The sequence below is a fragment of the Aedes aegypti genome, chromosome 3, assembly GCF_002204515.2.
Source record: "Aedes aegypti strain LVP_AGWG chromosome 3, AaegL5.0 Primary Assembly, whole genome shotgun sequence".
NCBI lineage: Eukaryota > Metazoa > Arthropoda > Insecta > Diptera > Culicidae > Aedes > Aedes aegypti.
Window position 1 is genome coordinate 124,749,125 of NC_035109.1, and position 24,498 is coordinate 124,773,622.

The 24,498-nt window shown below is 35.8% G+C and overlaps 1 protein-coding gene across 2 annotated transcripts in view; it reads right to left on the reverse strand.

Moving 5' to 3' along the window:
- Positions 1-24,498, reverse strand: part of LOC5575779 (diacylglycerol kinase eta) — a 296,019-nt gene that overhangs the window by 177,303 nt on the left and 94,218 nt on the right. Inside the window, exon 1 of one of the 2 annotated variants that reach the window (XM_021855670.1) lies at positions 22,301-23,404. The exons of the other annotated variant lie outside the window; for it this stretch is intronic. The gene's annotated coding sequence lies outside the window, so the exon portion shown is untranslated. Of the gene's footprint in view, positions 1-22,300; positions 23,405-24,498 lie in introns of those variants that run through there. 2 annotated transcript variants of the gene reach the window in all.

Here is a 24,498-nt window from a genome sequence, read left to right on the forward strand (position 1 = left end):
AGAGAAGCTGTTAAGTGAGAGTTAATTGGCGAAATATTATTGGCAAGGTTTTATCATTTTAATTCTTGCATTACTTGTGATCTCGCCCTACAAGCCATTGGTAACCGAGTGTGTAGCTGCTTGCTTCTAAGCAAATGAATGGACTAAGAAGATGAAAACTATCACCACTGGCAGATAGAGGAGGAATATCTTCAGCGTAGCATTGTTGAAAAACGTGTAAATCCATTCGTTTGCTCGGTAACAAGAAGCTACACACTCGGTTGCCGATGGCTTTTAGGGCTAGATCACAAGTTATGCGAAAATTGATGCAAAGCAAAATAAATAATAACAATTAAACATATTTCACACTTGTCAAAAGCTTGATCAAAAGCTGTAAATAAGAGGAATGCATTTTTTTTTTTAAATCTTGGCCACTGTGCAAAGTTAGTGTGCTGCGGTGAGATCGAAAGGAGGCGGGAAGAGTAAATAAAACACGTTTTCCTGCGAGCAGCAGCACACTTGCTTCCACTTCAGTCGATGTGACCGGTTGATGCTGAAACGCTGTAGGCCGGAAAACGCACGTTTCCCATCCCCCGCCGAGATCTCAAATAACGCTTCGAAATTCAATCGTTTTTCAAGTTGTTTCACTGTTTTGCCTATACCTTTCCACGTCCCGGGTCGGACCCATCTGTGGTAACAGGGATGGTAGCAGGTTTCTTCTTAGAAACTTGGTCTCTATTTCAATGTAAGCCTCTTAAAAGTCTCTATATCAATAAAAATCTAAGGTCTACTCAGTCGGCACCAACCCTGCCGATGGTGGAACTCTGACTGGTGGCAGCCGTCGGAAGACGGTTTGATTTACTTCCCATATAGAGGTTCTTCCACCTCGAGACCTCGAGACCGTCAAACGGTTTGACCAGAGGAGAATGCGCCTTAAGTGTGCGAATAAAAAACAAACAATCAATCGAGTTTTTCTTTTCTTCTTCCGTACGGTTGGTTGGCGTCTTTCATCTGACCGGCTGCAGTGTGCGGTGATCCACTTGTCCGTCCACTTATAGGGGTGCAAAAACCCCAACACGCCCGTAGGCTTGAGCACGTGGGTTCACTATGTTTTATCTTACTGGTTTGAACTTTGCTGCAAAAGAAAATTAATGCAAAGTAATTTCAAATAGCACTGGTAACAATGTGCTGCTAACAAATTATCGTACTCATTGAGGACACAGATACTTAATTTTATATGATTGTATACATTGAAAGCGTTTTTTTTTTTTGTATAAAATTATCTAATATAATCAGTTTACAAGTAAACAGAAGTGAAAAAAAAAACAATAAAAGAAAAAACTGGAGAAGATGGCCAGTGGTAATCGAAATACGCGTATCTATGGAAAGATCAGCAATAGAGGCGGAATTATAAAATACAATACACAAATCTTATTATTAAATTCTACATTGAGATCCTGTTCCGAAAGTTAGAATAAGTAAAAGAAGTAAAACGATTTGAAACATCTGATTTCAACAGATTTTGACCAAATCGGAATCCGGAATAAGTATAAAACTGTTAGGTTGAAAAAATATTTGCTTTTACGCTGCCCTAAACCAGTTTGCTACCCTATATGGTAAGTTTAATGTTCATTTCACTAGAATTGTGAAGTAATTATCTCTAAAATATATGATGAGAAATACAATATAAAGAAATACAATCAAGGTAAACAAACAACACAGTGGTTTTTTATTCCAAATATTTGTTGCTCTGAGTTTAAAGAAACCAATATTTCAAGGTTTTAATTGGGAAGATTCCACAGACGAGAGATAAGAAGCTACATTTGTGGCCTCATAAGTATTTTCAAGGTAATGAATATGAGGAAATTTGATGAAATAATTCATCGAAAACCACGGTTCTGGTCGTACTCCAATCGCATCCCCAGGAAAAACTTCGTTGGTCCACAATCGGTCATCTCGAACTCATCAGAAAGGCGGCGCTTCAACTTTTCGATTTTTCGGATGTTCCTTCCGACTATCAGAAGGACGTCTACGTAGAGTACCCCGACTAGAACCACATAACAAAATTATAACACATTCCTATCAGCAGCAGTTTAAAATAACAGTAGTTGATACAATTTTGTTATCAAGATGGCTTTGTTCTCAACTTGTTACATTTTTAGTAACATATTCATAACAACATTTGTTATAATTTTGACATCGCATTTATAAGTTTGTTGCAAATAACATCCGATATCATATCATAACAGTAACATAGTTTGCAATAATTTTGTTATTTTGTAACATTCTTGCAGCACATTCTGTAATAATTTTGATATAATTGTAACAGGGTTTGTTATATTTTAGTTTATTTTGGTGCAAATTTTGTTAGAATTTTTGTTATTTTAACTACTAACGGTACATGTTTTTTAACAACTGGAGATATAAAAAAATCATATCAGGAGAACACATTCTGTTATAATCTTGTTTCTTCCGTCTGGTCGGGATCAGGTAGACTTCATCACCTTCCAAGATGAACACACACAGGCAAAAATCACGGTTGGATCTGCGAAATCCTAGCTTCAATAGCGTTGAGTTGAATCTGTTGTTCCAACATTGTGGGGCTTGCTTTAGACCATATAGCGACTGTTGAAGCTTGCACACGATGCCTGGTTTCGCTTTCACGCCTTTCAGCACTCCGTGGAGGAAAGCCGTCTTGACATCCATCTGATGTACGTGGAAACCATGATTGACAGCAACGGCCAACATCACGCGAATTTATTTATTTATTTATTCACCGTCTTCGACATTATATCGTACAGACTGCATAACTTAACCTAAAGTTTCAAACAACACTATCAATTACATTTCATAACAAAAAAAAACTACACTTCCACAAAATCAACGGTTGTACATACAATATCTAAACACACGAAATCAACATAGTCTTTTAACATTATCATCAAAGAAAGCAGAACATAAATTCAGTAAACATTAAACTCGATCGCATAACAAATCTATTATCAGCGAACGATTCATGCAGGTTTCCAAGTCTCATTCAATCGAGAAACAAACTCCCGAAACTTCACTCCTTTTGGCCAGGTAGCAGCAGTCATTGCAGTTATTTTCCAACGCTTATCCAACACAAACTTGAAAGACACGTAGTCCAGCGTATTGATGTTTCTCGATTTCGGCATTAGTTTAACGACATCTAAGCAGTTCGACAACGGAGCACCAAGTTGCTGTGATACCATAGAGCTGATGTCGTCTTTAGTGGCGCATTTGTGTATATTAGTTAAATACAATGAAAACACATCATCGTCGGGCATATCGGTAGTCGATTCCAAGTTTTCATCTCGTTTTGTGGTGCACCCAATTTCATTTGTCCCTTCGAAGAGATTGAGCGATGAGATGGGCGTTGAACAATGATGCGAAGTTGCAGAATTAGGCTTCTGTACGATTTTCGAAAATGAGCAAACAATATCTTCAACAGTGTTCCTCAGCTCGTTTAAATCTTCCACAACGGACCTCGAATTTCTTTCTCGCATTCGGCAGAATACTTTCATGCAAGGGTTGCAGAGCCATATGATGTTGCTCGACAATGCACACAAATTAGCTTCGGTCAAGTCAACACATTTTGCGTGGAATGATTTTGCACACATTCCCTCACACACCGTGCACAAGTCTGCATACACATCGATAACGAGAAAACACTTCCCGCAACAAGGATCCATTTTGCACTCAATGTCGGATGTAATACTGATTCAGACGAATTATTCCTTTACGGTTTTATCGCCAGTAAGTTTTATAAACCTATTGAACTCGTTCAATGCCGGATCGGATCAATGTTTATCACACAGAATAACGACACTTTTTAGTTTTAGAGGCTACAGGTCTTCAATTTTTCGCGACAGAAAATCACACGATCAGCGATTGGAGAATCAACACGCACACGCACACGTAATAGTAATAGTGAATGTATAGAGAGCTTGACGACTGGTGCGAACGTATCTTCAAAATCGATCCCCGAACGCTGCAGGAACTCATGTCGTGCTTTACGTCGCTCCTGTCGTCCGGTCTCGTTCTCTTTGAGCCGGAATACCCATTTTGTCTTAAAGGGCTTCACACCGGTTGGAAACGTCGTCAACTTCCATACACCGTTGACCTTCATGGAATTGAGTTTGCTCTGCACCTCCTGCTATCACAGGTCACGATCCTCACGAGCACTGATTTCGTTGAATGTTTCGGGAACGTCTGAGGAGAAGTGAAGGCCAACAGCACTGGCACTGAATCCGGTAAGATAATTCAGAAATTTACCGGGAAAACGGCGCTCCCGTTCGCTGCGCCTCGTGGGTTGCTCGCCACTAGGGCCGGTGGACAATTCCAGATCTGAATGCGAAGGGAGTGCAGAGTCGTCTAGATCCGCTGCATCTTCATGGTTATCGCCAGATTGGACTTCATCATCATCGTCGGATGATTCGACCGGTACGTTTCCTTCAATGGCTTCCTTAACGTGCTCCTCTTCATTATTTTCAGCCTGCCTGATACGATCTTCCCCCTCTTGCTCGTAGATAAACGGAACAGCCAGTCTCTCTTTACTTCGGTTTTCTTTGATCCACGGAAAGCATTGTTCATTGAACTATTCAATCACTAGCGAGCAATCACTATTTGCTTGGCATCCTTGTCCCACAGTAGGTAACGTATCCGACCATAAACTACTGGCGACTCTTCGCGTCAAGCTTCTTTCTGTGTTGATTAGGCACCCATGCAACGGCTTGACAACCAAAGACACGCGCTTTCTGCAGACTTGGCTTCCTTCCGGCGTAACGTTCCTTGGTATCGCAGAGGTTGGGCTTCGATTGACGGTGAACACAGCGGCCAGCACAGCTTCACACCACAGCGACTTGAGCGCATGCGATCCTATTAACATCGTACGTACCTTTTCGATCAGGGTTCTGTTGAACCGTTCCGCAACCCCATTTTGCTGGAGTGAGTAGGCTCGATCTGAATTCCCTTGCTTTGTAGTGACGGATTTCACGCCAACTCGACACGCGATTGGCAGAACCCATTCAGAATTCAATGAAACTTTTTGGATGTCAAAAGTATGTGAAACTAAGATACTTTGCATATTCTGTTTTTTCAAAATCGATCTAGACTAACATTTGGAAAGGGTCAAAGTTTTTTTTTACTTTTTTTATAAACCCGTATAACTCAAAAACGGTAAGACCTACAAAAAAGTGTTGTATGGGGAACTGTCGTGAAATTTCCTGACGTTTTAGAAAAAAATTGAAAAAATAAAAAACATTTTCTACACTGAAAAAAATGATTCAAAACTTTAAAGTCGATTTAAAAAAACGGTCTCTTCAGATATTGATCATCCTTAAGCAAAAAGTTTCGTAATTAAATTTACTAAGAGTCGTCCATACATTGCAAATTGGGCATATTTTAGAGAAAAAAGTTTTTCTAACATCAATTTTTGTTAAGTCCAAAATGATTTTTTTATTTTATTTTAATTTAATATTCTAGTATGATCATATTTTCAAGTGACAAATGAGTTTTAATCATAAAATAGATCATATTTGTTTTATTAGGAGTAGTTAAAAGAAATAAAACGGAATTATACAGAGTTTTTTTTAATTAAATGTAATTGATCTCGCACCAAACCGCTTATGAGAAAATCAACTCCGTCTAACAATCCGAAGGGTTTTTTATGGTTGGAGAGATAGGTATCACAATAATATTTAATTTCTTATTTGGTCAATGCCAATCTTAACAGGTGTCTGGAAAGGGTCAATATTATGCTTATGAAAAAAGTCGTGGTTTGTTTTTATTTTTATTATTGATATATATATCGTAAAACGTAGTATCTGCACATGAATATTAACATTATTTTTGGGCTCTATTGAATAAATTGAATATTTTTGGTTTATCCTCTGGATTGGTATACCGTTTGGCTATAATTTGTGTATCACTAATAGGCATAAAACAATGATATTTTTGGGTACCAGGGACAGTTTTAACCTTATCAAAAAATTCCACCAATTCCTCTGACATTTTAACCTATTGTTCATTAGATATATAACAGAAATTTAATTTGGTGATACATGTATCAGTTTGTTTCACTGCCCAGTTGAATAGTTCTCGCGGAATTGCGATTGTGTTTCCATAGTATTTTGTTCTTTTTGCCATTCGCTTGAGAGTGCCACCAATAGCGTCACAGGGGCCTTTGCCGTGGGATGTGGCAAAAAAGTGCCACTCTGTTTCCAATCCATGTATTTTCTTGAAATTACATAAGCTGACAATTATTTTTTTTATTTTCATAATGAGTTACAGCTCCATCTGACATAAAAATAACTACGTTTAATAAGGTACGTTTAGTAAGTTTTTTTTTCACAAAACTTTTATAGAAGAGAATTTAATGGGGTATGGATAAGGTTGTTACTTTTCAATGTTTGCAATACTGTTGTGATACCTTTCAAACCATAAAAATCCGTCGGATTGTTGGACGGAGTTGATTTTCTCATAGGCAGAGGCGAAGTCCATTGATTGCCTGCATTTAAAAAATATAATCACTGTATAATTCCGTTTTTTAACTATTCTCAATAAAAAATACAATCTATTTCCTGATTCAAACTCATTTATCACTTGAAAACACAATCATATTAGACGGTTTAAAACAAAATCTTTAAAAACATAAATTTCAGTTTGGGACTTAAAAAATTTGAAGTTAGAAAAACTTTTTTCCCTAAGATATGCCCAATTTGCAATGTATGAACGACTTTTAGTAAATTTAATGACGAAACTATTTGGATGATCAAAATGTAAAATGGCCGTTTCTTTAAAATCGTTAAAAAGTTTTGAATTTTTTTTTTTCAGTGTAGAAAATGTGTTTTCATTTTTTCAATATTTTTTCTAAAACTTCAGGAAATTTCACGACAGTCCCCCATACAACACTTTTTTTGTTGGTCTTACCGTTTTCGAGTATTACGGATTTATAAAAAAAATTAAAAATAAACTTTGACCCATTCCTAATGTTAGTCTAGATCGATTTTGAAAAAACAAAGTACACAGAAAAAAAAATTGAATTTTCAATGTGATGTAAACTGAAGTCTACTGTAAAAATAAATCAAATTCGTGTGTTGTTACGGCATCATGTAAATTTAAATGAATATACATTCAATTTTCAACTAAAAATGGTTGAATATTACATGATCGTGTAAATTTAAAGTGAATTCGATTGAAAAATAATGGATTGGTCTTTGAAATTTAGGTTTATTTTGATGCTCCAAATATGTGCATGAAAATAAACTTAATTTTACAACATATTTTTAGCTGTGTATGTAATGTATCTTATTTTCACATAGTCTTCACACCCAGAAAGTTTCATTGAATTCTGTACTGCCAATCCCTTTGTCGAGTTGGCGTGAAATCCGTCCGTACTTCTTTTGGCTATTCGAGCAATACTCACGCCCCTGGCCCACGGTGAGTTTCGAAATTTTCGTACCACATGCCGCTGTCGCCATTGCAGAAAATTCTTGAAATTTTTCAAACACCTTTGATTTCCTCTGTAGCAAGTATACCACAGGGAAATGGTACTGATCATCAATGAACGAGACAAAGTAGCGATGACCTTCCCAAGACCCAAGGAAGATCTCGGGACGAACAGCTTTACTTCCCTTCAGAAGAAAGTCGTCATCTAGATCGTCACGTTCGCGTCATAATTGACTATCTTGGGGATGGGATTCGATCCCAGGTCCTCGACGTTAGAGGCTTGAGTTCCAACCTCTACACCAGGCCCGTTTGACTGCAAAAAAATTCCTCTTCGGTATTCTTCTCTTAATCATCTTTTTACCATTAACCCAAGAGACGTCTCTCAAGAAGACACAAATTACAAGATCATTTAGAATAGTAGAATCATGAACTATATTCAATCATTGAGGATTACATAACAAATCATCACCATTGTAATTTCGTTTTAGTATTTGAACATAACAATGAAGTTTGGTTCCGCCAGGTTAGATCATAAGAACTTGAAAATTAACATGTCATGGATATATTTGCTGTAATGTGAAAACATTTGTTTTGTATCTGGAAAATAGATGGCAAAATCAGACAAAAGAGTTATGCAAGAAATGTTAGGAGTGGTCAGGGCTTTACACTTTAAGAAAACCAAAACATTTTTTGAAACGGATGAGTTTTATAAATCATTGAATCCCGCATGATGCTCTGCGTTTTAGTCGACTCGGCAATTATCATGCAGTAAATGAACATAAATTACCCAAATTTCAATGCAACGCAACGGTGTCAGCAGCAACAGGTCTCAATTGGTATCAATCAACCTCAATCATCCGCTTATGGCAGCTTCACGAAGCTCTGCCTATTTTAAAAGTTTTTACGAAGGATCAACGATTAATGCCGCGCTTTGGTCGGCCGCAATCCCGATTTCCAATGCCTCCCATTCAAGAGTTCATCCGAAATACTGATACTGAGCTCTCGGTTCAGAGGAGATAAGCACCAACAAGCAAGACGACAAATCCCCCCGGTCGGATCGTATTTTCCCACAACCGCGTGTCTGGTATTTGTGTTCGTTTTGGACTTCAATTTCGATATTCATCAAACGGAGAGTCAAACGATTCCGGGGATCATTTTTTTAATGGTGGATAGTATGGATGGAGTAAGAGGTTTGGGAGAGGCCCTCGACGGTAAGTGTATTTATTTGGAGAAATTGCGAGCCTCTGTGTAAACTAGGGCGGTTCAAAATTTAAAAATGTTCGAAAATTTAGTCTCTCATATCTTACTTAGCATTCACACTATAAAAATAGTGTACTGTGAAATTTTCAGCTTTTTTGGTGGTGATTTAAAGGTGGCATAAAGACAATGTCGATTATAAACTTATCATCTCATAGTGAAACTCATTCTTCAAACCTAAATGAAGGAAGATGCTGAAGAAGCAAATCTTTTTGGAGCTAATTCTGTTTTAAAAGTTTTTGTAGAAGTTTGCATGGCTATTAACCTACACCGAAAAAAGCTGAAAATATAACAGAACATTATTTTTATTACGAGGATGGTAATGAAGACATAGGAGATGGGATTTTCAAACTTTTATGTATTTTTGACCGCCCCAGTGGACACGGAGGTGAACGAATTCTTTGCGAACCATGAAATAATTAGACGATTGGATATGTAATCATAATATTTGACTCCTAGACATGAGAGCACTTTTTGAGTGAATGTGAACAACTAATAAATCTATAATCTGTCCAATATGTTTCAAAAGAGCAGCTAACTAGACGAGGCTGTTTGAATATTGGCTGTGATGTTACTTTACCACCAGACGAAGAAAGTCCATCTCGCTCAACATCTGATAGACATAATCTCCCAGGGTGACAGACAGACAGCGGAAGAAAACGCGTTGCTCGGTAAGGACCGGTGCTGGAGGGATTTGCCGATGGGAACTTGACGTTTAAACTTTTGAAATGTTTGAAACACGAGTCGAGCCGAGGCACTATGGGCGGTTTCCATACAGACTGGCGGCCAAAAATATTTTTTTCCATTTCATGTCGTATTTATGAGTTTTATGATACAAATTTGATGTTTTATTTTCAAACACAAGTTTTCGAGACTAACTTTTGAATAGGGCCGATAGCGAAATATTAAACTTTGTTACTTATAATGCATATATGCCATTTATGCGATTAACGTTGTGCAAATCATTATAAATGTTAAAACATACATAGAAATGATGATTTGAATGATTTAGCGTCATTAAGTTATTTTCTGAATTAGTTTTTAGCTGTTTTCAATAGAAAATGGTTAAAAATATTGAAAAAATTCAAAAAGCCTTAAATTAAAAAAGTGCAAATTTGTGCAGCTAAACTCTTCACGATCCTTTAGTTTACATCTCAAAGAACCCTTGGAACTGAATTTAAGCCTGGGACAACTTGGGACAAAAAAGTACTCGATGTGTTAACTATAAGCTTATTCGATTTTTTTAACTGCTTTATAAAAAAACATCATAAAAGCCACTATTTTGAAGCTTTTTGTTATTTTTTTATTGTTTCTGGGAAGCTTTTTTTGTAAGCTTTCAAATGGTGTAAAAACATTTTACGTAAGTATTATAGAAAAAAAGTTATATTTATTTGAGTAAACCATAGTTTTTGTTAATAAAAACAAGTTTTTCTTCATAGGCTCAACTTTGGCATCTCATATCTGAGTGTGCAATGCAAATCATGCCCTAATATTTTGGGGATTTCTTAGCAGACATGTTTACAATGAAATGGCGAACAAGAATTGAAATTTGGGGCACATCACTTTTTTGATTATTGGCCACCTGATAAGCCATAGTGCGAGGTGCCAATGTGGAATGAAAGCTGTTTATCGCCCGCAAGAAAACCGTCGGCTATTTTTAACGCAGTTGATTTGAATTGCTGAGAAAGAGAGAGAGAAATTGAGGAGGAAACGATTGAGAAGCCATAATTCCATAAAGTGTCACAAACAATTCATTATTTGAAAAGTTTTCTCGCAAATAAAGTGGCAGTTATAGGGAGTAGATCGTTTCTCAGCTGTCAGCTTGGCATCAACTGTTCCTAATAGACATTACTAATGGAAATACTTTTGATTAATGATGATCGAGATGAAGGAGATAAAATTTGCACAATGAAAATATTTGCCGTTCCATTTCCAGGCTTCAGACAAACAGCACAAATTATTTACCTTCAGTTCTGTTCGTGGTGTCAATCCTTTGAAGCATTCAATTGCGAACGCAGGTTTTCTAAATCAGTAATATAATATGTAACAGTACTATCAGTAATACGGTTTTTGTTACATATTTATCTTTTTTTCTCAAGTGTTTGTCACAATAGAATGAATGTGCAAAAAGCATCATGACTTTTAATTTAGACAAAAAAATAAAATTATTTCGCACGCACATTTTTAATCCCAGCCACCGTCATGAATCACTTAAAAATTATCATTTCAACGGCTTTTATGAAATGAATCATGGAGTACAAAAACCAAAGTGTAGTGAATTTTGTTGTTCACACTTTTACCTTTTCATGAATCATTTATGGTCCCCAGAATGTAAAAAGATATACTTTTTAGATTTTTCGGTATGATATTCATAGGAATATGTGCAAATATAAGCGATTACTGCATTTTGATTATAGTCTGCGTTAACTAGAACCAATTGATTTTTTAATCAATTTAAGTTACATAACCATACTGCCGTTATACGCATAATAGTTACTTTTTGTGCATTTTGACTTTTTGTCATCAAACAGTTTATTTTTACGTATGGTTTTATAAAACACTTACAAAAAATTAACTTTGTTCGTAAACTCAATGAAAAGCAAGCCAAGTCAATTTGTCCCATTGTTGAATTTCCACGCATAACTGTCCCACTATTGTATTTCTACGCATAACTGTCACACTATACAATTCGCTGCGCTGATCTCGAACAAAACAGCCAGTAGGCAGTTTTGAATTAGCTGGTGTTAGCAAACCAAATCTAAATAAAAATAGTTCGACCGTTTTTGGATGACTTAGCCACATGCTGGGTTTGTTTCGAATACCGGTTCATTGGTGAAAGTGGCCATATTAAATTGGCTAATCTGAAACCTGGCTTGCGACATATCAATTTTCATGAATTTGCAAATTGATGAAGTCAAGAAGAAGTCAAAGTCAAGTCAAAAGAAGAATAGTTCAAGAGGTTTTAATTGACTCGGCCACATACTGGGGTTTTTTTCCGGATAATTGGTTCTTCGGTGCAAGTGGTAAATATGTTGGTGGTTCAAAAGCTTAATTTGCGATGTATCAAATATCATGATTTTGCAAACCAAGTCCAAAGAAATGTCAATTCGTATGAAGATTTGTGTCGTAAATTTTGAGTTAAATATTTACTCCGCAGAATAACCTTGAATTCGCAGGTGAGTTTTTGTCAAGCCTGTAGCTGGAAGAGTCGATTTATGAATTTATAACATCTTATAAACTCTCAAACTTACTCATCCACTCTTTCTTTCACTAACTCATACATTATTTCATACTCACACATACAGATTGTTTTGCTTTCCATCGCAAATTATGAAATCGTATTTATTCATTTCCCCACATGTGGCTTCGTTTGGCACATGTCACTTGAGCCGTCATTAGGTGTCTTAACATAATCTTGAGGGTATACATCCTCTACATTTGGCACAATCTACACGTAAGTACGGTCATCTACAGCAGTATGCTTAGCACATAATTGATCACTACTATCAGTGGGACTGTTATGCGTAGAAATTCACCAAAAACCCCGTATTTCTAGGCATAACAGTATCACTTTGAATTTCGTAGCTAAATTTAATTTATTCCTATAATACAAACTCTTGACTCTAATGAACATGCTATTCTTTAAACTATTGTAAAGATTTTAATTTAATATACCACACACCTGGTCAACACGAGGCCTAAATGTGTTAAAATATTTAAACGCGTTTTTCTTGATTGCATATTTTGGAACATGGGACAATTATGCGTATAACGGCAGCATAGTACAGACGAATATCTATCACTTCCGGTGCATTTAAGGGTGTTGTGTGCAGTGCTGGGAATGGTAATAGTAGTAGGCTTGAGTTTCGCGAAAATCACGTGGCTCTTCCCAGTACAGTAGCTCAAAAACGTGAATCTCATCAAGTAACCTATGTTGGGTGAATGAAATTCCTAAATCGTTAGTGTCATTGAAGGCTCTAAATGCGGGAAATGCAGCGGGAAATAGAACATTTTTCTACTGTAATTTTGGATTGCCCTTAGCAACGGGTGTTTTGCAATTTTCAAGGCTTTTTGTCTACAGCAGCGATGGGCGTGAGTTTCACTGGCTTCGCTGACTGTGATTGGATTTGTATATATATATATATATATATATGTATATATATATATATATATATATATATATATATATATATATATATATATATATATATATATATATATATATATATATATATATATATATATATATATATATATATATATATATATATATATATATATATATATATATATATATATATATATATATATATATATATATATATATATATATATATATATATATATATATATATGTATATATATATATTCCTTCAAAATAGTAATTGCCTCGAAGGTCTGCTTGGAATTCCTTTAAGTATAATTCATATAATGTTTCAACTAAAGATTGCTTTAAAAATGTTTTGAAGATTTTTATAGAATTACTTCAGAAATTTTACAGGCATTTAATTAACAATTTGACGTTCAGCTTCCGTATTTATTTTTTGTTCTTTGGAGACGAACCAGCCACAGGCTGAAAGTCTCGATAATAAAGATTATAATAATAATAATAATTTTTTGTTCTTAGAGGTATTTTTAAATGATATTCGTTGAAGTTGCGAATAGATATCTGAAATTATCCCTATGCCTATGAGATAATTACATGCATGAAACAGATTTTAATTCCTGGCTGAATTATGGAAAAATCTCGAAAATGATTCCTGTAAGAATCCTCTAACAATCTTAGCAGTTTTGTTAAAAATTTAGAAGTGAAATTAGAGGAATATCTTAACTAGTTTTGAGATGAATTTTGAATCTTAAAAAATATTTTTTTTATTAGTCATAGGCCAAAATCCATTAAGAATATTCTGAGAATGTTTTAACAAAATTTAATTTTGAAGGGATGTTTTTAGAACTTATGGATTTATTCGTAGCCGACATTATATAACATAAGGAGCCAATTTTAAAGGAATATTTCGAGATATTACTGAAGAAAACTCGAAAATTGTAACCAGAAGTTAGAGTAAATGAAATCATCTTTTTTAATTAAAATTACTTCATAGGAATTCCGAGTTCAAGAGGGAACGCATGAAGAAATTTAATCTTGAACGTTTACCGCTACGGCTATCTGGGCCCCTTATGAATGAGCCTACACACCTAGTTTATTTTTCGTGCTTTTCAATTTTTACCAATAACACTGCGGAAGACGTTTTTGTCTCCAGCACCAAAATATCGTTATCTATTGCCATTTTCAGAAATATCATAGCTAGTCTAGTTTTTGAGACATTGGCTGTTGAAAACGCAAAAATTGACTATTTCAGACAGCTTGCATGCAAGTTTGCCAGCTTGCTGTACAAGTTTATTTGCTTAAATTGCCATAGAATTCAAAATTCATGTGTATAGCAGTGGCGCAACCAAGGGGGGGTTTTGAGTGTTAAACCCCCCCCCCCCCCAGAGCCGAATTTTTTTATAATAAATTTTAAATATATTTTTGAAGCTCAACACTAAAATCCACAAACACTGGAGCAGTGAGTTGTATTAACAATTATGCTGTTCTACATAGTTGAGGCTCTCTAATTTGGAGACCATGGAAGAGTTATAAAACGTAGTTTTCTTGATTTTTCTGATAAATAAGCTACAGGTTTTTGAAGAGAAGTTTGTTTCAAACAATCATGCAGATATGCATCGATATCGTTTAACAAGCTGTTTGATGCAAAATTCGATGCTTTGAAAAATCTTTTATTTGGTTCAGCATTTTGCCAAATTTTAGGACCTCGTGAATTTCCGGAATAGCAATTCTTTGGTTTTCAATGATTACAAATAAAAATCCTAGGAAATATTATGGGAAATGGTGGTTCCGTTGCTAAGCTAAAAAATCACAAATGTTCGTCCACAATATGGAAATGCTTCAATATCTGCCTTCGACAAACTGCTAATGATAGCCGCAATGCTTCTTACTGAGACTTGTGGTGAAAGATTCTGTTCGTTGAAAAAACTTGAAAACTTATGTAAGGAACAAAAAAGACAAAGCATGATTGAAAACTATCACTCTCATGTATGTGCGTGCATCCATATGTAGCTTGGAAAACTTTCGAACAAACTACGATGTTAATGTAGATTGAAAGGATATCAGATATTGTAATCTCGTTTAACCATTTATATTAAAATCGTAGAATTTAAGACAATGTTTGTAAACAACGAAAGTTTCTTTGGAACCCTAAGGTTTTTCTATAACGAACAAACATATTTCAAGTATCATTCGTCTATTGTTTTCAATGTTTTCAATATGAAAGAGTTGTATTTCGGCCCCGTGAAGCCTCCGGGCGTTTGGGCCTTCCAAATAAACAAAATTAAAAAAAAAACACATTTTAGTTTTTTTTTTTAAATTTCACCAGGTACAACAGACTTCTCTTAAGTAGAGATGTAAATTTACATAAAAAGGTATGCCCAGGGTGGACAAGAAAAGCTTAAGTTTGCATATGGTGTAACATTTTTTTAAATGGTAATCTCGCAATATTTTTAAATTTTTCTGCCCAAAATTTTTTACACCCGTTTATTTACCCAAAAACACAAGATTTTCAAGTTCACAAAACCCCCCCTAGAGCCAAATCCTGGTTGCGCTACTGGCTGTATAGCAATACTTTTCATCAATGTTTATTATACTTTCGACGCGGAAAAAATATGTTTTGATTGTTTCGAATATTATTGTATTATGCCATATAAGAGAAACGAAGGATTTTCTATGGAGACTGCAAGCATGTTAAAAAAATCGTTTTAATCAAAATTTAATCGTGCAATTTCAATCAATTTATATCTGAAATGAAAGTTTAGGTTCTATTTTGCATGTTTGGTGGATTAGATATTAAAAATGTTTGGTAAATTGTACTTTATACTTCGTGTAAACATCAATAAAACCAGTGTTTTATACAACTTTGGCGACCTGTAGCTAAAAATTGTGACGTGCTGGAACATTTCTGAGAATGGCATCTGATTCAGCAGCTCCAAATCTACAAGAGACACATAATTTGATCCATGAGACACACAGAAATGTAATTTTTGTTACGCTGTGCAATTGTTAGGTTGCTAAGTAACAAAGCACGATTTACTGGTACTCGAGATCTTTTGAAATTCGCTCGTCGATTACTCGGCTATGTATATCTCCATTGTGAGTTGTTGATAAAACCTTCGAAAAATGTCTACAAGATGTTTTGAAAAAACCTGATTGTTTGGTAGACTCTATAAGTTTAATAATCTATTATGACGTGATTTTTGTATAAATACGAGTGCTGAAAATAATCCTTGAGAATTAAAACACAAGAATAATTCCCGTGGTAAAATTGTTCTATCGTACAGAGGGCAGGAAGCATTGCCAATTCCCCCTCTGGCTACGCCCATATTGATGTAAACGTGGTAAAACATGAGGAAGACAATTTTTTGATATATTTAAAATAGGCTGACAAAATCGGGTCAAAATGTTGACAACATCGGGGGTAGACAAAATCAGGGGATACAAAATCGTGGGCTGACAAAATCGGGTCAGTACTGTACTTTTTATACGATTGAGAATGTTAACAAAAATGAAAAAAGCCGTGGGAGATCGAGAACAGTACTGAAGTAGGAATAGCGCGTAAGAAAACACGTCATCGTTAGACTACGTTAGATGTCAGGAAAAGTTGGTTTCTCAATACCATATCCTCCGAGTTGTTCAATTATTTTTTCTCCGGTAGAAAGCTTCAATCTTTGGTTTTTTTGCAATACAGCCATGAATGCTCAACGAGTATCTGAAATGAAGATAAACAATATTCACCATTATTGTGGGCTTCGTAGTCGTGCGGTTAGTGTCACCAAACATTTATCCGCATCGTGCTAATGAGTGTGATTCAGATTTTAAAAGCATCTTGACTAACATTCAAAATGGGCCAACATGTTAAAAACATATTATGCATTATTCTAAAATTCGCAAAACAAGAGTGATTAGAAATAGGAAAAAAAATAATTGAACCAAATTGAAATTGAACATTGTATACAGCATCTGGTTTTGATACGGATTATACTAACAATATGCTTGCATCAGCCTGTGTAGCATACAATTCAACATCCTAGGGTATATAACCAAACTTTGGACTAGACTTCAGATTTTTTATCAAGAAACTTTTCTGCTAAAAGGTTGGTGTCTTGTCAAGCAGATCAAGAGCTATCTGGCGGTGAAACTAATTGGTAATCAATCTGCTGGGTGGTGCTTGTATTTTATATAGTTCTGTACCTCAACATATTGATAAGCTAGAAGATTAGTGGTGCCAAAATTGATCTTATGTTCTTTAAAGGATATCTCAAGATTGCGTAAGCTAGAAGGTGAGTGATTTCGGCAGAGTAGATTAAGGTTTTTTTTTGGTGGTTTAAAATATAATTAAAAATTCATCCGCTAGACGGCACTAGAAATAATTTTTTTATAATTCGGATCAGTCAAAAGGTTGATGTCTTCGACATGGATTTTCAGCTGATCAGGGGCTTTCATTCACTAGGTGATGCTAGTTGTCATTTTTAACATTTTGTATCTCAAGATAAATTTAATTGAATTGAATTACTTTTAATTGAAGGGATTTTCTGCCGTAGGCAGGTTCATCCCCAATTTTGTATCTCAAGATAGAGGGTTGGTGTCGTCGGCAAAGTTATCCAGCACATATCAAAGGTTTTCTGACACGGAGAAAATTATTTTAATTTTTTTGTTTAACTGAAACATTATATCTGGTCCAACAATATATACACGGAAATTGCCTACAGCAATTATGCTGCACAGACCTTAAAATAACATTACACAACGGAGAGGAACAACCGAGAAACACACATCAAGGAAAGATTCAAAGGTTAAAGGGGAATTGAACCATGACACGATACGCTTTAGTGTCTGACAGCATAAAGCGCAGGGCCAAGAAGCCGTCAAAGTATCCAGGATTTTGAAAAAGATTAATTTCGTTAAAATGTCACGCACGTTTGAATTTAATCACTTTCAGATAGATATTGTTCATCTGAGCAACATTTGCAAAGCCATCAACTATCTGGGTTATCTTAAGATGCTGAGCATTGAATAAACTTCAAACTACAGTCAGTATATAGCTCGACATTGGAGATACTATCTACCTAGTAAGATAAACATCGAATAATAAAAAAAAAATAATGCAATTGCGATTCAAGAGACTATTTAGTAAGCCATGAAACCCATTTTTATTATGAATCTAAGACTCGATATCAATAGTCTGAATTTCACGTTATGGAGAGATGCAGGAGCACCATCTATCAGACAAATATTCAATAAAATTCCATCGCCAAAATGACTGCAGAACTTTGCTCAAGATACTAACCTTCTAGCTTTTCAGTATAATGAGATACTGAAGATTGTTATTAGCATCACCTAGCGGTTGAATTCCAATTCATTAACTTACCGACTAGCTGAAGCTATCAAAATTATAACTTGATGTGTTATTTTGTTACGATCTATTTTTAACACCGGTTATTATGAATTAGATGCAGGATGTTGTTGAATTAACTAAAATTTTGCACTATAGCGTATCAAAATTGTACCATATTTTGTTACAAATGCCGCTTTGGGTAAAAATCAATTAGGGTAAAAATTATATATTTTTATTAATTTTTGGGAAAATGTTTTTAATTGTGTAAGTCTATTTCTAGAAAATGACAGATATGAAAAACAAGTATTATATTGTTAAAAAAACAAGTCATTGACGGGAATCGAAACGGTGACATGTCCCAAACCACCGGGATGGACCTACATCTGTTACAGTTAAAGACGTATATAAACGACAAACTTTCTCGTACTTGGTAAATGTTCTTTATTCATTAAAACACAATTATATCATGTCCTGTTAACATAACAACCTGTTATATAATTTTGTTATAGTGATGAATGTAGCTAAAATTCTGTTGCAGTTATAACAAGATTGTAACAAGATTTGTTAAAATCTTTTGTAACATGATGATCATCAGAATGAATTGTAACATAATCTGATATAATCATGGTATGAATCATTGGAAAAATAATACAAAATATCTAAATTTTCATCAACGGGAGATATTTATAACTCAATATGATATATATGTGATATAATTTTGATATAATCTAATAGTCGGGTTTTCATCGCCAGATAGCCCTTGATCTGCTGAACATCGTTATCGAAGTTATCAACATTCTGCCTTATAAAGATCTTGACATTGAACATTGAAACTTTTTTATCAGTGACACCTGTTGTACGAATTCTCAATTAGACTCTTTACCATCAGATAGCGCTTCACCTGTAAACCACCTTTGCCAAAGACACCAGAAATAGAAAATTCAAGAAAATTTTGTTACTAGCGCCACCTTGCGGCGGAATTCTCAACTAGATTCATCATCGAAAGATATCCTTTGATCTGCTGATCAGCTTTATCCAAGACAGCAACAATGATGATGATCTTGAGATGTAGACGATTGACAAATATGTGTAAGTAGCATCATCTAGTGTGGATAATTTCTCAACTAGATTTTTCACCTCCAGATAGACCTCGATCTGCTGAACAGTGTCCGGCCATTTGTCCGAACGGATCATTTGGCATACGTCAATGAAGCTCATTTTTTCTCCGTTGTGAATAATGATTTACTTAGTACGATTCGAGGGATTGAAGCAAACCGATCTTGCAAAAGGACGAATCAGTTTAACACGTTATAGTTACTGTCAAAAGCAGACGACAAACGCAATGCGAAAACCTAAACCTCTGCTGGCAGCTATCACCGCTAGCAGAAAAGCTAATTATTTGTAAATCAATGATGATTTATTCTTATTTAAGAATAAGCTAAGAGATCTTTGAAATTTATTGGAAATGGATGCTTACTATAGTTCACTATTGTTTTCAAATTCAGCCAAATGGCATTCGGCCAAACGACCCTTTCGGTCAAATGACGTTCAGCCAAACGGCATTCGGACAACTGGCATTCGGCCAAATAACCTGGAAGCCTACTGAACATCTTCGTCGAAGACATCCACCTTCTAGTTCATCGGGATATTTAAATATCCGGGTAATGCCAAGTTTGGACCTCTCGGGTCTACACTTTTTCCATTACCCAGAAGAGGGTGAGGGATCAGGGGGGATGTCTCATCCAACCATTGGAAGGTCAATTTACCGCATGTACTTTGGAATTTATTCCAAACTAATTCATCTACTGGTCTCCAAACAGTGGTCATTTGAAAATTTAAGGTTTGTTACGAGATTTTGTGGGTTAAGAAAAATCTTCCATTTTTGCAAACATGAAGATAAAATATCTTAACTTTTTTACAATCTACTACAAATGACACGCAGGCTTCTTCCTTTGGCGGCCTGTGTCATCCGCAAACAAAGACTTTCGATATCCCTGCGGTAACTCAGGTAAGTCAGATATGAAAATATTGAATAATTTTGGCCCCAAATGCTTCCTTACAGGGAGTCTTTCAGACTTGCAGTTCTGATAATTAACCTGAAGTGTAGGATTTGGCAGATAACTTTGAATTATACTAATGAATTATATAACAATGTTCTTTTAATTTTAAAATCAAGCTTTCATGTCAAACACTGTCGAATGCTTTTTCTATGTCTAGAAGAGCAAGGCCAGTAGAATAGCTTTCAGATTTGTTGGAACGACTCAAATTTGTTACACTTAAAAGTTGATGAGTGGTCGGATGTTCATGTCGGAAACCGAACTGTTCATTGGCAAAAAATGAATTTTCGTTGATGTGAACCAAAAAAAAAAATCCTATTCAAAAAGTTGACTGGCTGAGGAAACCAAGGTTTTTTTAATGACAGGTTTACGAATCTAAGCAGTCAGTGGGTGCGCGGTGTGGTTGGCTGCGGGGAAGGTGGAAGTAACAGCTGACGGGTTTGTGTACACTGTTTTTCACTCTACCGTTTCTACGGGGTTGTTAGGGATTGTTTACTCCAACAAACATGATAACAGTGAAGTGATTTTTTTTCAGCATTCATGAGCTTTTCTGTCGCGAATTGAATTTTTATCGTTAATGTAGTTTTCCGGTGTTTTGAATAGAAGAAGATGATTCCATGGAGAACAAAATCGTCTAAAATACGGAAAGGTAAAGGATGGACTGTTAAGTGTTGTCACGAGCTTGAAAGGTGGTGAAGAATCACCGGTGATGTGTACCCTATGAGTCTAAAGGAACATTCAATACGTACTTTGCGCCTGATAATCCGTGAATTATGAAGCGATTTAGAGAAATGAAACCAAAAACTGGTCAAGCTATGTGCCTGATAAGCGAACCGTGCTGAATAATAAAGTTTTATGGGATGTTGTTTCTAGGTAGTATTAGTTAATGAACAAAACAAACTTGCTAGCTGTCACTTCAAAATGGCGGAATGGTAAATCTGACAGATTGGATTACCTCCCTTTTAAATACCTTGGAGGAAACCAATATGATTTAATGGAAGCTAGAAGCATCTGCCGGATTTTTGTCTGGTTTTAAAATTGGTACAAACCCAAAGGCCCCATCGGGAAATTTTTGTTTCTAATTGATAGAATCGTGTTTTAATTTCTTTTCAAAATGCCTTCTTCTCAAGTTTTGTTTGCAAAGAAATGCTAACATCAAGATTACTATCATTACCATCAGTAACCAGTTGGCTACAAAGGTGACTAGAGTCGGTTAAGACCAAATCAATCGTAGATGGGTTCCTAGAAGAAGAAAAACATGTAGAGCTATCAGGGTATTGAATTGAGAAATATCCTGAAGAGCACTCATCAGATAAAATTCTGCCGTTGGAATTACTTTGCGAATTATTCCATAAGCGATATTTTGCATTAAAGCCACCAAAACAAAATAATGGATTGCGAGTCTATTTCCGCAAGTAAAATTTAAGCAAATTATCTTGCTGCCCAGTACATTGAAAAGTCAAATAGGTAATATATGTACCAAACTGTGTTTCAACTGAAACATCCTGAAAAATTAGTTTCAAATGACAAAAAAGTTGATGTTTTATACACCTATAAATAAACATTACAGCTTCATCACATGCTCCATCTAGTCGATCATTACGATAAACGATTCTATGTTTAATTTTCATGAGCTGTGCAGAATCCGAATCAATGTGTCCGAAATAGGAGGCAAAAGTGAGAAAGCGTTCGGAATAAAAATCATGAACATTAATTATTTTGAAGGCTCGAAAACGTGCTTTTTGATGAGTTATACGTTACTGAGTAAGTAAGTAAGTTCAATTTGTTCATAGAAACAATCTGAAATGCTGCGGAATGCGAACAACAATGTCTTAGCAAAAGCTAAATCTAGTTTTACCAAATTAGGACGACAGTGTTGTTTAACACAGCACACCTCGATATAAGCTAATGTAATGCTGGAAATTTACAACGACGCTAATCAAACTGCATCGAAACGTTTAGTAGAGCAACCAAGTCCCCTAAGGCACGCCTTTGTTCTTCCCTATAAATCCAGTTCAACTTGATTCACCTTTTGAACCTCAATCATGGTTCCCATCCTAACCCCCTCCCACAAAAAAAATCTACACTCACCTATGATCTCGCCATTTATTCACACCGTCGGCTCCGAAGTCTTTGTCGCTATGAAATCGAAAGGAAAAGCGATTTTCCGCTTTTATCTTCACTCAACGCCGACCACAACGCGCTCGTAACGTTCCACTGCTGGTATTGTTTATTTGATTTTAATCGGTTTTCCAAACGCAAATCTTATCCACTTGGCGGTATAACATGCACACTAAACACGCACAACCCACACTGAAATGGGAATGGTTTCCGTATGATGGTGATTTGCTGTCGTCGTCTTGTCCATTTTTTGTCTTCACGTCCAAACCGGGCAACTTTTCCTCTTTATCTCAAACCACACGATTGATGTATCTATAATAACAGCACTAAAACTACCATTAACGACTAATGGCCACACATTTGTTCTTCAGCAGTGCCAGGAGGGGGGTTTGCTGGACAGTCCCTCTTTTTATGAGCTATCCAAACTACTACAGAACTACTCAGCAACACGTGCACGTGGTGTATGTATAGATGATAGAAAAACAGATCCAGAAAGTGTCGCCAAGGCGTAAGGCAGAGTGGGTGTCGTCAGGGAAGAAGTAGGACTCAGAACGCTAGAACACGCAGACACTTGATAGATATTGCTTTTAGGTTGATTATATCTTGCTCTGATTTCAGGATTCGAAGATTAACTTCACTAAACACTGTTCAGTAACTTTCCAACAACAACAACGTTTCTTATAGAGAAGGTGTAAGGCTTTCGATTGGGGTAACAGAAACGGAAACACTAGATTCAACAAACTTCTTTGCCACAGCCAACGGCTTTAACAAACTTCTGAATTTGAGTCAAGCTCCACCGCATAAGTAACCAGGCATCAAACCGAGAAACTTTTCACTTTCACTTCGAATCACGATTCACTTCACACCTTAGCATAGGAAGAGAATCATCGATTTTCCTCTGGTTCTAACCCGATGCTATGCCGACTTTCCATCTCCAAGATCCCAGGCCCTGAATCCTTTGCCACCTACCTCTTCTTGAGGTTGGTTACTGTGTACTACTACTTTCTAGACCGTGGTATTCCGGTGTTCCAAGGAGCCCTGGCAGCAAGACGCTAGCACCTAGACAATACTGACTCCCGGCCAAGGCGCACACCTTGGTTTTGATCTGTGTCGCAACCAACCAAACAGTTCCCGCTTCTCCCAAAAATTCTCCATGTGGATTCTCATTCTCTCGCGCTCGATGAAGGTACCGTAGAACGGGGTATCTTTGACAATACGGGTAACTTCGATAATGAAATAAAATAATTTCTGTAAATTGGTTAACCCTCTATCTGTGCTCCGAGGTCAATATGACCCAAAAGCATTTTGAAGGGCTTTAACTTGTGAATCGATTGGCGTAATTTTTAGTACGTTGTAATTTAATTGAGTTTGATTTTAAAAAAAAGCAAATTCAAAGAGGAAAATTCTTCTAGGAAGAAGTTATTGCGAACTAATGTAAAAACTAGCGAGATTTCGAAACTTTGAACGCTTGTGTCTCAGAAACAGTTTTATATAATATTAAACTCCCCTCGGTTAAGATTTCCAGCAGGGAAAGGACCACTAAATTATCCAATATGTTATTTACTGTTTTTTCCCCTGCTGAAAATTTCACCACATTATGGCGTTAGCTCAGAAACTATTCCTATATGGAGCCTAGAAACTAATTTATTTATTTATTTATTTATTTATTTATTGTCTTCAATCATGTTTGAAGACCGTTACATGGAATTTCTTATGCGCTAGTTTCACTAATACATTCAATTTTCCTTCTTGAGATAATGTGCGGAAGTAATGTTTTAGCTTCGCTTTGGACCAAGTTAAGTCAATTAAATCATAATGTTTATTATTAGTAGTCATCATTTGGTTCATTGAACCGAATTTTGCATAATTAGTACGGTGATAGTTGATTACAAATAGTTCTCGATGGCGTAAACGTTTGGATGGTACATAAAAGTTTAATTTAGATAATAATTCTGGTGTATCAACTTTATGAGAAACAATATCGTTTATAAATGAAATCATTGCATATTCGCGACGCTCTCGTAGTGTTTGAATATCAATCAACATACATCTAGCTTTGTAAGATGGTAATGGAAATTCGGTCCAACCTAATTTGCGAAGAGCATATAATAAAAATTGATTTTGCATCGACTCTATCCTTTCTTCATGTACTGTTGAAAAAGGTGACC